Genomic DNA, 13,149 nt, shown 5'->3' on the forward strand with positions numbered 1-13,149 from the left:
GACAAGTCAGCTGGGTGGGAACAAGGGCTAAGGACAGCGAAGGAGGTTGTATCCTAGTTAATTTTAGGGACATGAGAGCGGCAAGATGTATCTGTAGCCAGCAGCCTATGCATGGGGAAGGTGGAATTAGTACATACGACCTGAGCTATTTCTATCCCCGGCCATCGAGATGGCACCTGAGACAGGGAATTGGAAATCAACTGTGGGGAAGGCAAGCTGGGAATTTCGATACTTACCCAAATCCCGCCTTTGATAGAGGCATCAACTGTTACGGAGGCAATTTTGGGTACTGACGCACAAACCATTTACATTTGAACCCCTTGCTGGTCCCAGATGAGACTAGAAGGCCCAAAGGGTTTAGGCTCCTAATTAACTCTGTCGGGAACCCTCCTAAAATTCCAAGTCTAGCACAACCTGAGACCATCTATCGACCGGATAGTTTTGGGCTATTAAGCCGAGCTGCGGCAATTGGTCACTCCAAAAACAATGAGGGTGAATGTGTTAATATCCCCCAAATTAGAGGCGCCCTATTGATTGATATCAATTTAAAGACTGCCTTTGACCTTGTGCCTAGAGGACGCCGATGGGGAGTGTTGGCAGATATGGGGATTCCTCCTAATATCTTGTCTATTCTAGCGAGGCTGCACGAAGGTAACTTCGCGCAAGTGAGGTGGGGTACCGAGGGGCAGAAAACGAATCAGATACCGGTGGGAAGAGGGGTCCGCCAGGGGTGTGTCCTTGCCCCAATCCTTTTCTCACTATATGTGAATGGGGTTGTTGATCACTTGCTCGCGAAGCCATCAGATGCACCATCCTTGGCGGGGGAGCGAGTGCCCACCCTCTTATTCGCCGACGACACGCTCCTACTATCTAAGACCCCGGTGGGCCTTCAAGGCCTCCTAGATAACTTTCAGGCTTTTTGTATCCAACATGGCCTAGTAATTAACACAGACAAGACTAGGGGCCAGATGTAGGAGCCTAAATACCGGTCGGTCTGGTAACTTCCTGATGTAGGTGGGACTCTTCAGAGTCCCAAAGGCCTTACAGATTCGGTATTTTACCACCCAATCCAATTGGGTGGTAAAATACCGAATCCAGGTGTGCATGCACATGTGTGCATGCACACCTATGCCATGTGACAGACAGACATGCCCTTAGGGCATGTCTGTGTGCCACATGGCACACCTGCCTGTATTTGGGGTGCTAGAGGGTGTCAAAGTGACACCCCCTGCACCCTTGCAGGAATCGGTATTTACCGATTCGGTAATTACCGAATCGGTATTTCCCATTGATTCCTATGGGCTTTACAGCCCATAGGAATCAATAGGATATACCGAAATACCGAATTTTAAAGAATCGGTAATTCTTCCTAAATCTCCCTCCTTCATATTTACCGATTCATAAATACCTAATCGGTAAAATTCGGTATTTATGAATCGGTAAATACGATTTTCCTACATCTGGCCCTAGGTACCTGGTGTTAAATGCCCCAAAAAAATTGGTCCGTCCCCCTGCATTAAATCATGTATCCCTCGAGTGGGTCACTGTATTTGACTATCTAGGTATTCGCATTTCGGACACCATGCAGTGGACCCCTCATCTTTCTAAAATGCTGCTTAGTCACAAGAGGCTTATGGGGGCACTACTTAAAGAACAGCGCTCCTCTACGTACAGACCAATTGCCCCTGTTGTCGACATCTACAAGGCTAAGGGTATTAGTTCTGCCCTGTATGGCGCAGAGCTTTGGGGCACCTCTAGCATTGACGTCCTTACTAAATCTGAAAATAAGCTTTTAAGGGGCATTATGTCACTCCCGCAGAGTACCCCAATAATACCCCTGCTGTCTGACCTAGGATGCCAACCCATTAATGATTTGGCCAAACTTCGGCCGCTGCTTCTATGGGCCAGGCTCTGCGAGTTCCAGAGCTTGCGAAGTATGCGAAGGGGCTGGCGGAAGTATTGTCAATGGTGGGATGGCAAAAAATAAAATGGCTCAAAGATGTTAAATTTCTTTTGGGCAAGCTAGGCCTTGGAGAAGCTTGGGATAGCCGGACTTCTCCACCGAAAGCGACCCTAAAGGCTCTTTATTGGAAATGGGTCGCCATCAGAACTAACACCGATCCAACCCTTGGCAGGCTAACGGAAGAGTTCCTAAGACATAAGGATGTACCCTCTCGGGAACTTTACTTAGACATTGTGTGGAAACCCTATGATATGGCACTATACTTCAGGTTTAGGGTAGGGGCTCTCCCAGTGCGCGCCCTAACTGCTCACTGGAAGCCCCCGTACCAGACTATACCCTTTTGCCCCTTTTGTCAAACTAGCATAGAGTCTGTATTACATATCCTGTTTGCCTGTCCGGCTTATGTACTCCCAAGGCAAAGGTGGTTAAAACCTATCTGTCGGACTATGGGCAGCAGGCATTCAAGTGAGGCACTTCGTATTTTAATATCGGATACGCGGCCACTGTATGTCTGCGGTATCTCTAAGTTCTTATCATGGATTGGTCCATTAGAGGTAAAAGGCTAGCATTGAATGTTTAATTTGTTTTTCAACCACTGGCCAATTTTTAAACTTTCAAATTGTGCTTTTATTCTTATTGTTATGTAAAAGTTTTAAAGTAGCGGCCTATTTTAACTTGTCTTTGTGTAAATGTATTTTAACACTGTGAAGCTTTTATGGTATGAATATATCGAAATAAAGCCTTTTTGAACTTGAACTTGAACTCGAACATCACTGAACTCTTAAGGCTTCTTAAAAATCCAGGTATCACACAAAGGACAAGTGTCACAAATGAGCCATGCCCAAGAAATGCAAAAATCAAAAATATGTAATTTTTGTACTGACAGAGGAGTGCGAACAGGCTACATATGGGTCTATGAAAATTCACAATACTGTATTCTGAACAGACGCTTGAAATCAATGCCCTTAATCCCTCTAATAGGAGGTAAACTACAAGCTGCAAACGCTTTCAATAGGATAGCTCGTTTTATATAACATTTTATATCATTTTCACAGCATGATCTTGTGTTTCATACTGGGATTGCTTTTACTTTGAGTTGAGATGATTCATTTTTGTGCTAGATACTTAACTTTTATATGAGAAAAATACAGGAGAAGCTGCACAGCATTAAGCGAACTATGGGGTAGCAGAATTAAATGAAGTGCAGTAATAATACAGAAATCCGAGACATTAACAGCCTCAGTAACTCAGTTTTAGTTGAATAATGCGTGTTTTTGCAGAGACAACTTGAAAACTCCCTAATTCTGAAGCGCGCTTTGTTCCTTCTTTAGAAACACCTAAATATTGGAACGAAAGGAGAGGATGGGTCACTAAACAACTCAAATGCGGATTGAAAATATGTTTTTTCACACTAGGTATGTTTTCCATGGCTGGTTATGAACTCTAAAGCTAGACAAAATGACTGTGCTGATATTTATTATGTGGGCATCGCATTGAGTTTTGTTATGCTAACAAAGAATTATATAGTGCTGTATTGCAATTAGCATGACCTCGCTGTGGGGTAGGCTGCTCTGCATAAGATCTGATAACTTGCTTAATATTAATCTAACCCATTTAAAATACGTGTACCTACTTCCCTCAATAGTGCACTGTTGAGGTTATAGTGATGATGGCATTTGCGACCTTTAACATATTTCCTCTGTCTCACTGTCTACCTTTTTTTATTAATTTGTCCCACTTTATCTGTTCATTCACCTGCCTGTCTATCCACGGATCCGTCTATCCATCCACCGGTTTATTTGCTTATTTACGGATTAAGTTGCCTGTCCATCAGCCTGTCATTGATATATCTACGTCTCTTTTCATCCATATGTCCATTTTTTAATCTCTCTGCCATTTACTGTCCCTATTTATCCATTAACTTGTCTATTGGTGTGGCTGCTTATTTGTCAGTCCCCCTGTTGTCTGATGGCCTCATGATGGCCTCATTAGTAGACATGAACAATTAGCTATTTAAAAAAGATCATACTCACTATTGCTCAAAGATTAGAATATTACTGAGACAGCTTATGTTCGGGCCTTTCCAACTCAGCGAGAATTTTGGAAAGCCAAAGCTGGCATTCACAGTGCCTAACCCCGGTGTCATGAACTTTCGTCATGGTCACAGGTTATCCTGCGAGTGACCGCCATCCTTTCTGCCCATAGCGTAAATCTTTGCACTGGGGCTGGATTATTGCACCCTGTGCATTGCGGTTTCCCAGTTTAGGCATAAGTTTGGCTGCAGTAAGTGCAGCATTAAGCACCACAGGTGATCACTCTTAACAAAGGTACACAAAACACAAGCTAGTTCTTTGCCTTTTCCACATGCTGTCATCGAGGTGTCAGGTACATTTTAAGATCCTGTGCCTTGTGCACATGATCATGCGCAAAAATTATGTGGCCTATCTCTTCTGCGATTTAATGTGTACTAACTTGTGAGGATCTCACACTCCTCCCAAAAATCAAGGTGACCAAGAAAACAAAGAAAAATAAATCCCAGGCTGACTCCCCTGTATGTATGACAGGGGACTGCAGCTGTCTCTTTTATGGAAGATTAGACATTAAATAAGAACCTAAAGTTTTGAGGCTCGAAAAAAAGCCTTTAAAAGACAGACTTGATAATACTCTCCTGTATTGGTCATACTATGACAAGTTTGTTGGTAAAAAATATGGGCTTAATACATAAAATTCTACAAACTACTGTTCTATCTCCTCACTTCAGGGTCTGGCAAAACTGTTAGAGTTAGCTTCGCCAATCATGTGTTTAACAAAGTTGCCTCCTGGATGAATCCAGGACAGGATTCCATCCAGGGCTTCAAATGGAGGCATTGCTACGTCTGTGAGAATGATGCTGGATAATGGTGACGCAGAAGGGGCTGTATGGGCAAATCTGTCAGCCACCTTCAAAACCATTGATCATTGTGTCATGATCCAGCAGCTAGGTGAAGTGGGCACTGGAGCTCAGTCTCTAGCTTGTTTTTCTTCTTATCTTACTGATCACAGCCAAATGATCCAAATGGAAACTTTTAACTCAGCTCCTAAAACCTAAATTGGACATTCTACGTCTGCAGCGGTATTCTGTCTCTAATTGTATTCAGTCTTTATCTAAGACTTCTGGAATCTCTGCTACGTGGGTTCCAAGTGATCAACTACATGTATGTGGATGATACGCAGTTCGTGATCAATCTGAGAAAAATTGAAAACGCCCCTAGGGTGGGACTTTCATGAGCATTGGATTCCATAAAGAACTGGATCGGTAGGAACTTCCAGAAACTAAACCTGTCTAAATTGGAAATCATTCTAGTATTCTCTAAATTAAACTTACATAGAATAGCTTTATGTTTGATTGAAAAGTTTCTGCCCTGGGTACCATTGCTATTGCAGTCATCTATTTGATCAATTTTAGCCTCTGCCTATAAGTCCCTGTCATTTTGAGCCTGGATAAGTGAATTCTATACACATAGGCTAGAGAGTGACCGATTTAAGACCCTTCTTGGACCCCGTCCCCATAATAAAGGTGAAGTTGCCCTTTTTCGCTCCATGGTATGGTGAATGCCCATCGTGCATTTGAAAAGGAAAACACAGATGTTAAAACAAAAACGGATGCAACAACTAACTAACCAGTAGCAAATGATTTAACGTATGTTGTATACAAGTAAACATTGGGGATAATGCTGTTCACAATTACAGTGAATAGGAAGGAGGGGCTCCTGGAACGTGGTATCAGCCCCTGCCCCCACAGCCATTCTTATAAGATAAACCTTGCGTTAAGTATTATTGTTTCGAAAAGAGTCAAGAAGCTGGATTCAAGCTCGCCTGGCTGATGATGGCAAATTAGCCCGAAACTGGTCCTAGGATGTTTTTTTCCGGTCCAGGGAAGACATGGCTTGGCAGTTCAGGCTGAACTGTTCCCATGAGGCACAGGGTCAGACTGATTTGCATATGGCCATGTCTGAACTGGGGTGGCCGAGTGAGCTAAAGAATGATGATGGATTAAGCCCAGATCAGTTGACTGGAGGTGAGTTCTTGCAATGTTCAATACTCCGTCCGTCATCTCCTTTGGTTTTGCTTTGTTCGCCCTAAGTTGGCAGGGTATGCCCAGACGTGGGTCCCTTGCTCACTTTGCCACTGGATTCAAGCTAGCCTGGCTGATGATGACTGATTAGCCAGAAACCGGTCCCAAAATGCTTGTTTCTGGTCCAGGGAAGACAAGGCTTGGAAGTTCGGGCTGGACTGTTCCCATGAGGCATAGGGTCAGACTGATTTGCATATTGCCATGTCTGAACTGGGCTGGCGGAGTGAGCTAGAGAATGATGATGGATTAAACCCAGATCAGTTTACTGGGGTTGAGTGCTTGCAATGTTCAACACTCCGTCCATCATCTCCTTTGGTTTTGCTTTGTTCGCACTAAGATGGCAGGGTATGCCCAGTAATGGGTCCCTTGCTCACTTTGCCACTGGATTTAAGTTAGCCTGGCTGATGACGGCTGATTAGCCATAAACCGGTCCCCGGATGCTTGTTTCCAGTCCAGGGAAGACATGCTTGACAGTTCGGGCTAGACTGTTCCCATGAGGCACAGGGTCAGACTGATTTGCATAGGGCCATGTCTGAACTGCGGTGGCGGAGTGAGCTAAAGAATGATGATGGATTAAACACAGATCAGTTGACTGGGGTGAGTGCTTGCAATGTTCAACACTCCGTCCATCATCTCCTTTGGTTTTGCTACATTTCTTAGAGCCACTCTTGTTTCGTGATGGCATGCACCCCAACTACATTCAACACATCGTGAACAGAAGCAACTTTGCCTTCACTTTCTTTCTCCAGTACGAAGGGTCTATCCAATTTTTGACAGTCCAAAGATAATCTTGATGAACAGCCTGCTTGACTATTGAGCCAACCTTGGATGTGCTCAACCTGATAGCAATTCTCTTGAAAAAGGGCAAATAATCTTGCAAGTCTGGGTGAACATTTGCCTGTTATACCTGGCAACAACACTTTCATCAAAGGCTTGTGATCTGATCTTAAGAGAAATTTGCCCCACCCCCAAATATGTCCTTAAATATTCAAAGCCCCAAACTACTGCTAGTGTTTCCAGTTCAATGACGGAATAGTTTCTCTCAGAGTTGGTTAATGTCCTGGAAGCGAATGTTACTGTTTTCTCTTGCCCTCCAGGGAGCTGTGCTAACCCAGCACCAAAACCAGTAGCACTAGCATCCACAACAAAGATAGACTTTAGCTTAGTACCAAAAGGTGTGAGAGTGCCTGCCTCACACACAGCTTTCTTAATGAGATAAAAACAGCATTGATGTTGTCCTTTCCAATCAAATATGGAGCCCTTTTTCAACAATGATTTCAACACCTCAGTTTTCTCAGATAACCCTTGCTCAAACTTTGAGTAGTACTCTATGAGACCCAAAAAAGATCTCAGCTTATCCTTATCATCAGGTATTGGGGCTACCTTAATGGCGTCCAAAAGATTTTGCTTGGGCCTAACCCCTTCAGCAGAGATATTGTACCTCAAATACTCGACCCTCTCAACCAGAAGCTTGCATTTTTCATGCCTGAGGGATAAACCAGCTTCTTTTATCTTGTGTAAGGCTTGTCTGCACACTAGGTTAGGCTGGTCGGCAGTGTTACCAAAGACAAGAATATAATCTTGGAAATAAACAATATTGGACATGTCATTGAACAACTCACTCATCATGCGCTGAAAAACACTTTTAGCTTAACATAGTCCAACAGGCATCATTGTACAGCGAAAGCTTCCCTCCATGGTAATGAACGTAGTAAGGGGTTTCGATTGATCGTGCAATTTAATTTGGTGATAAGCATTCTTTAACCGCATCGATGCGGCGCATATTTCCGCTGTGCGCTAACGCTAAACGGAAACCTATGCGTTCATGACGAGCTCAGCTCGTCATGAGCGTAGGAGAGGTGTACCTCATGACGAGCTGAGCTCGTCATCAACATCGAAGGGGTGAAGTCCAATTTGGAAAAATATTTCCCCCCATTCAAAGCCAAAATAAGCTTATATATGTTTGGCAGCGGATAGGTATCCACTACCACGTTTTGGTTCAGAGACCTAAAATTAATGCAAAATCTGAGCTTCCCTCACATTGGCCAAAAGAGAAGTAGCTAGAGCGTGGAAGGATCCGCGAGCCCCTTCTGTGGTGGGATGGAAGAGGTGGCTAAACTTCTGTATGGGGATGGAGCAGCCGATTTTTGTAGACCGGGGATGCCTGCGAAAGCACTATAGAATCTGGAAACGTTGGGCTGACTTTAGGGGCCTGTGGCTTGAGCCGCCGGTGGACTGGGAAGATCTTCCGGAGGTGGCTTGAAGGGGCCATGGTAGAGGGGACATGCATGTAGTAATTTCAATGTTTAATATGAAAGAGACGAGTGACCGACTTAGTGCGACTTGGGTGGGTGGGATCCGGGAGGGGGGAGTTGGAGGGGGGAAAGTGGGGGGGTGCTTAGTATTGCTTTGTTTATGTTTGGTTATCAAAGAAAAGAAAAGCTGCTTGCATCTCTATTGATGTGGTATATTTGTCCTGCAGTTATCTCTGGTGTGCAGAGCTCTGCGGAATGTGTGCAATCTATCAATAAAGTCTGTTTTAAAAAAATAAAAATCTGAGCTTCCCATCAGTAATCACCAATGGAGAAACCCACATGGAACTCTCAAAAGGTTCAATCACCCCAGATGAAACCATATCCTTGAGGATTTCCTTGACAGCTACTTGAGCTACTAAAGGAATGCGACTTCATTTGTGTTGCACAGGTATAGCATCCAGGTTTAAAACTATTTTCTGTTCGTACCTTTCTAAACATCCCGCTCCTCTCCAAAAACCTCTTTTGCTTCTTTCAAGATGTCTTTCAAACATAGGTCTTCAATGACCATAACCTGAGTCACAGCACTAGGATTAACAACAATGCAGAGGCTGTATTGGTGCATCCACCTTAAAATAGGTCGCCCACTTTCCACTACGTAGACTTATCCTTGAATTGTTCTTCCACTAAACTCTATGGGAGCAGGAATGTTACCTAGTAGGTCAATAGTTTTGCCTTGGTAGCCCCCAGGGTTAATTACTTTAGGAAACAGACTCACCCCTGACCACATTTGTTCGTACATCACCCGGGGAATAATAGTGTACATGGACCCAGATGCACCATGAGCTGCATTTCCATCCACTTAGGATCTGGTTTTCCTGCCCATTTCCTTTTCAACGTCAGTTACACACAAAACCCTATCTTTTTGTTCTACAGCACTATAGGTATCCTCTACCAAAGCCGCTCTAGTTTTTCCCACCTGTTTACATACTGCCGCAAAGTGCCCTTCACGACCATACATCCTACATATTTTCTCTAAAGCTACACATCTGTGGTAATTAGCAGTATAGAAAGTGCAGCCACCTCTATAACATGCCTAGGTAGGATGCTTGGGTCTAGGCTAATTGCGACTAGAATTCAACATAGCGACTATCTCAGGATCATCACTGTTACTACCCACTTTCTTATCCCTTTCTTGCATACAATGTTGTGATTATTCAACCACTTTAGCATCTACAATGGACAATCAACTGGTCCCGAGCTAGCTCATCTGTCATGCCTGAAGATTTGCATTTCAGAAAAAGCTTTCTTAATTTAGAAATAAAGTCATCAATCGATTGACCTTCTTTGTGGTGATAAGTGTGGAACTTGTAACAATTCATAACTAATTCACCCCTTCTGTGGTGGGATGGAAGAGGGGGATAGACTTCTGTATGGGGATGGTGCAGCCGATTTTTGTAGTCCGGGGATGCCTGCGAAAGCACTATAGAATCTGGAAATGTTGGGCTGACTTTAGGGGCCTGTGGCTTGAGCCGCCGGAGGACCGGGAAGATCTTTCAGAAGTGGCTTGAAGGGGCCATGGTAGAGGGGGCATGCATGTAGCCATTTTAATGTTTAATATGAAAGAGACGAGTGACGGACTTAGTGCCACTGGGGTAGGTGGGATCCGGGAGGGGGGAACTTGTAACTATTCATAACTAAATTGACTTCTTTTGCAAATCTGGCCTCCAACTTTGTTTTGCCTCAACATAAACATCTTCAATTGGATCCCCTTTGGCTTGAGTTACTGGAGGAAAATACATAAATATATATTGTCTGTCTTTGCCTAATTTATTTAAAAGTAAGGCCTTTTTACAAGCTGCACTAACATAGGCCATCTAAAGCTTCCAAGTAAGTTTCAATCATAGTCACCCAATCCTCCCATTCAATGGAAAGGGGACCCCAGAGAAGCAAGAAATAGTAAAGAGGATACAGTAGCTCCATGCGACTGCATGACGTTTTTTTTTACCCTTTTAAATAAAGTAATTTTAGTGTTGTGTATATATTTTTTCTCCTTCCTCTTATTTTCTTCTGAGCTAATAAACGATGAATAGCAGTGCCGTTAAATTAAAGATGATTCAGAAAAGGGGGTGGTGATGAACAGAGTGCCTGAATTAAGCAGACCACTCTTACCCAGTCCAAAGATCAGGGCTTGATCCATCACCGTTTTTTAGCTCACTGCACCATCCCAGCTCAGAACTTGGCTATATGCAAATTAGTCTGTTCCTGTCCCAGTGCATGATGGGAACAGGGCAAATCAAACTACCAAGCCAATTCTTGTACTGGGAAGGAAACAAGCTTCCGGGGACCGGTTTCTGCCATTTCAGGCGTCGTCGGCCCGGCTTGCTTGAATCCTGATGGTGCAATGAGCAAGGGACTCACATCTGAGTATACCCTTCCACGCTTAGGGTGGACAAAATGATTCAGAAAAGGGGGTGGTGATGGACAGAGTGCCTGAATTAAGCAGACCACTCTTACCCAGTCCAAAGATCAGGGCATGATCCATCACCGTTTTTTAGCTCACTGCACCATCCCAGCTCAGAACTTGGCTATATGCAAATTAGTCTGTTCCTGTCCCAGTGCATGATGGGAACAGGGCAAACCAAACTACCAAGCCAATTCTTGTACTGGGAAGGAAACAAGCTTCCGGGGACCGGTTTCTGCCATTTCAGGCGTCGTCGGCCCGGCTTGCTTGAATCCTGATGGTGCAATGAGCAAGGGACTCACATCTGAGTATACCCTTCCACGCTTAGGGTGGACAAAATGATTCAGAAAAGGGGGTGGTGATGAACAGAGTGCCTGAATTAAGCAGACCACTCTTACCCAGTCCAAAGATCAGGGCTTGATCCATCACCATTTTTTAGCTCACTGCTCCATCAGGATTCAAGCAAGCCGGGCCGACGAGGCTGAAATGCCAGAAACCGGTCCCCGGTAGCTTGTCTCCTTTCTGGTGAAGAATTGGCTTGGTAGTTTGGTCTGCCCTGTTCCCATGATGCACTGGGCCAGGGACAGACTAATTTGCATATTGCCAGGTTCTGAGCTGGGATGGGGCAGTGAGCTAAATAACGGTGATGGATCAAGCCCTGATCTTTGGACTGGGTAAGAGTGGTCTGCTTAATTCAGACACTCTGTTCATCACCACCCCCTTTTCTGAATCGTTTTTGGCCACTATAGGTGTGGCAGGGTATACTCAGACATGAGTCCCTTGCTCACTGCTCCATCAGGATTCAAGCAAGCCGGGCCGACAAGGCTGAAATGCCAGAAACCGGTCCACGGTAGCTTGTCTCCTTTCTGTTGAAGAATTGGCTTGGTAGTTTGGTCTGCCCTGTTCCCATGATGCACTGGGCCAGGGACAGACTAATTTGCATATTGCCAGGTTCTGAGCTGGGATGGGGCAGTGAGCTAAATAACGGTGATGGATCAAGCCCTGATCTTTGGACTGGGTAAGAGTGGTCTGCTTAATTCAGACACTCTGTTCATCACCACCCCCTTTTCTGAATCGTTAAATTAAAGATGGCAAGAAGTTAATTACAAGCAAAAATCCTGTGTCATTTTTTCCTCCTCGTTTGTTAGGATTAAAGTAGTAAAAAATTGTGTGCGAGTCACCGTTGAATACCTCGCCGGGACACACAACCCAAGCAAAGATAACCGACAACAAAGCAAACTTGATTCTCGATGTTGGGAACGAAGCGTCCATAAAATGGCTGCTCACAACATGCAAAATGACATACGCTCTGCCCACTGCACCTTGATCCTAGCCGCGGCCGGTAGTGGGAGTACCGGCCGGGTGGTGACGTGGGGAGGGGGAGGGGTAGGGTGGGCGGTAGTAATGTATGGAATCCGGACCTTAACAGGTAAGTAAACATAAAAATAAATAAAACAAATTTTGTTGCGCGCACTCCATCGCATTTGGTGATGCAGTGCGCGCAATGAAATTCGTTTTATTTATTTTTATGTTTATTTACCTGTTAAGGTCTGGATTCCATACATTACTACCCCCCACCCTGCCCCTCCCCCTCCCCACGTCACCGCCCAGCCGGTGCCCCCATTACTGGCCGAGGCTGCTGTGATCCAGCTAATGTTTGTGGTAGGTTTGCGACCCTGGCTTGCTCGTACATGCACTCAGCCACACTAGCGCTGAAGCCTGTGGTGGGCTTGCGCTGTACTGCTCTAGGCTGGCCCAAATGGTGTCTCGCATTCCCTCTCATACCTGGTTCTCCTCACAATGAAAAAGAAGGACTCATCCACAATCTCCGGCTGCGCCTTGATTGCTTCCGGTAATTGCTGCGCTCAATAAATTTAAATCAAATCAAGTGCTGGTACGCCATCAAACCTTCGTAGTAATGTATTATATACATGCCAATAGACCCGATTCAGGCGGGAGACTACCGATTTTTCAAGCCAATAATGGCTTTATTTTAGCTGTCTCCCGCCTGAAATTGCATTTTCTACAATAGAAGTCAATAGGGAATTTTTATTCTCCACATTTTTTATTTTAAATCCCCCACATCTCTGTCCTTAAATGTTGGCATGTATGGTATTAGCACAAGGACGGATGCCTAACTGTTCAGGGTGTTAGGGTTGCACAGTGGGTTCACAGCTACCACTGCTACGCTGCAGGGTCGACTGGCTCAGCTCGTCGCCATATTCTTGTAAAGTACAAATCACACCAGTGAAGCTTCATGTAAAAAGGTAAGGTTTATTTGAAGATAAGGATCTCCTTGCAGCCGGTTAGCTCCTCCTTCTTTGCCAGCCCACAAGTTAACTGTTTTCCCTGGAAT

At 44.6% G+C, this 13,149-nt stretch overlaps 1 long non-coding RNA gene across 2 annotated transcripts in view; it reads left to right on the forward strand.

The window, feature by feature from the left end:
• Window positions 1-13,149, forward strand: part of LOC144824744 (uncharacterized) — a 281,446-nt gene that overhangs the window by 16,756 nt on the left and 251,541 nt on the right. For both annotated transcript variants that reach the window (XR_013609093.1, XR_013609092.1), the window contains exon 2: window positions 3,295-3,378. This is a non-coding gene — a long non-coding RNA (uncharacterized LOC144824744). The remainder of the gene's footprint in view (window positions 1-3,294; window positions 3,379-13,149) is intronic.

This window comes from Lissotriton helveticus, chromosome 3_1, assembly GCF_964261635.1.
Source record: "Lissotriton helveticus chromosome 3_1, aLisHel1.1, whole genome shotgun sequence".
Lineage (NCBI taxonomy): Eukaryota > Metazoa > Chordata > Amphibia > Caudata > Salamandridae > Lissotriton > Lissotriton helveticus.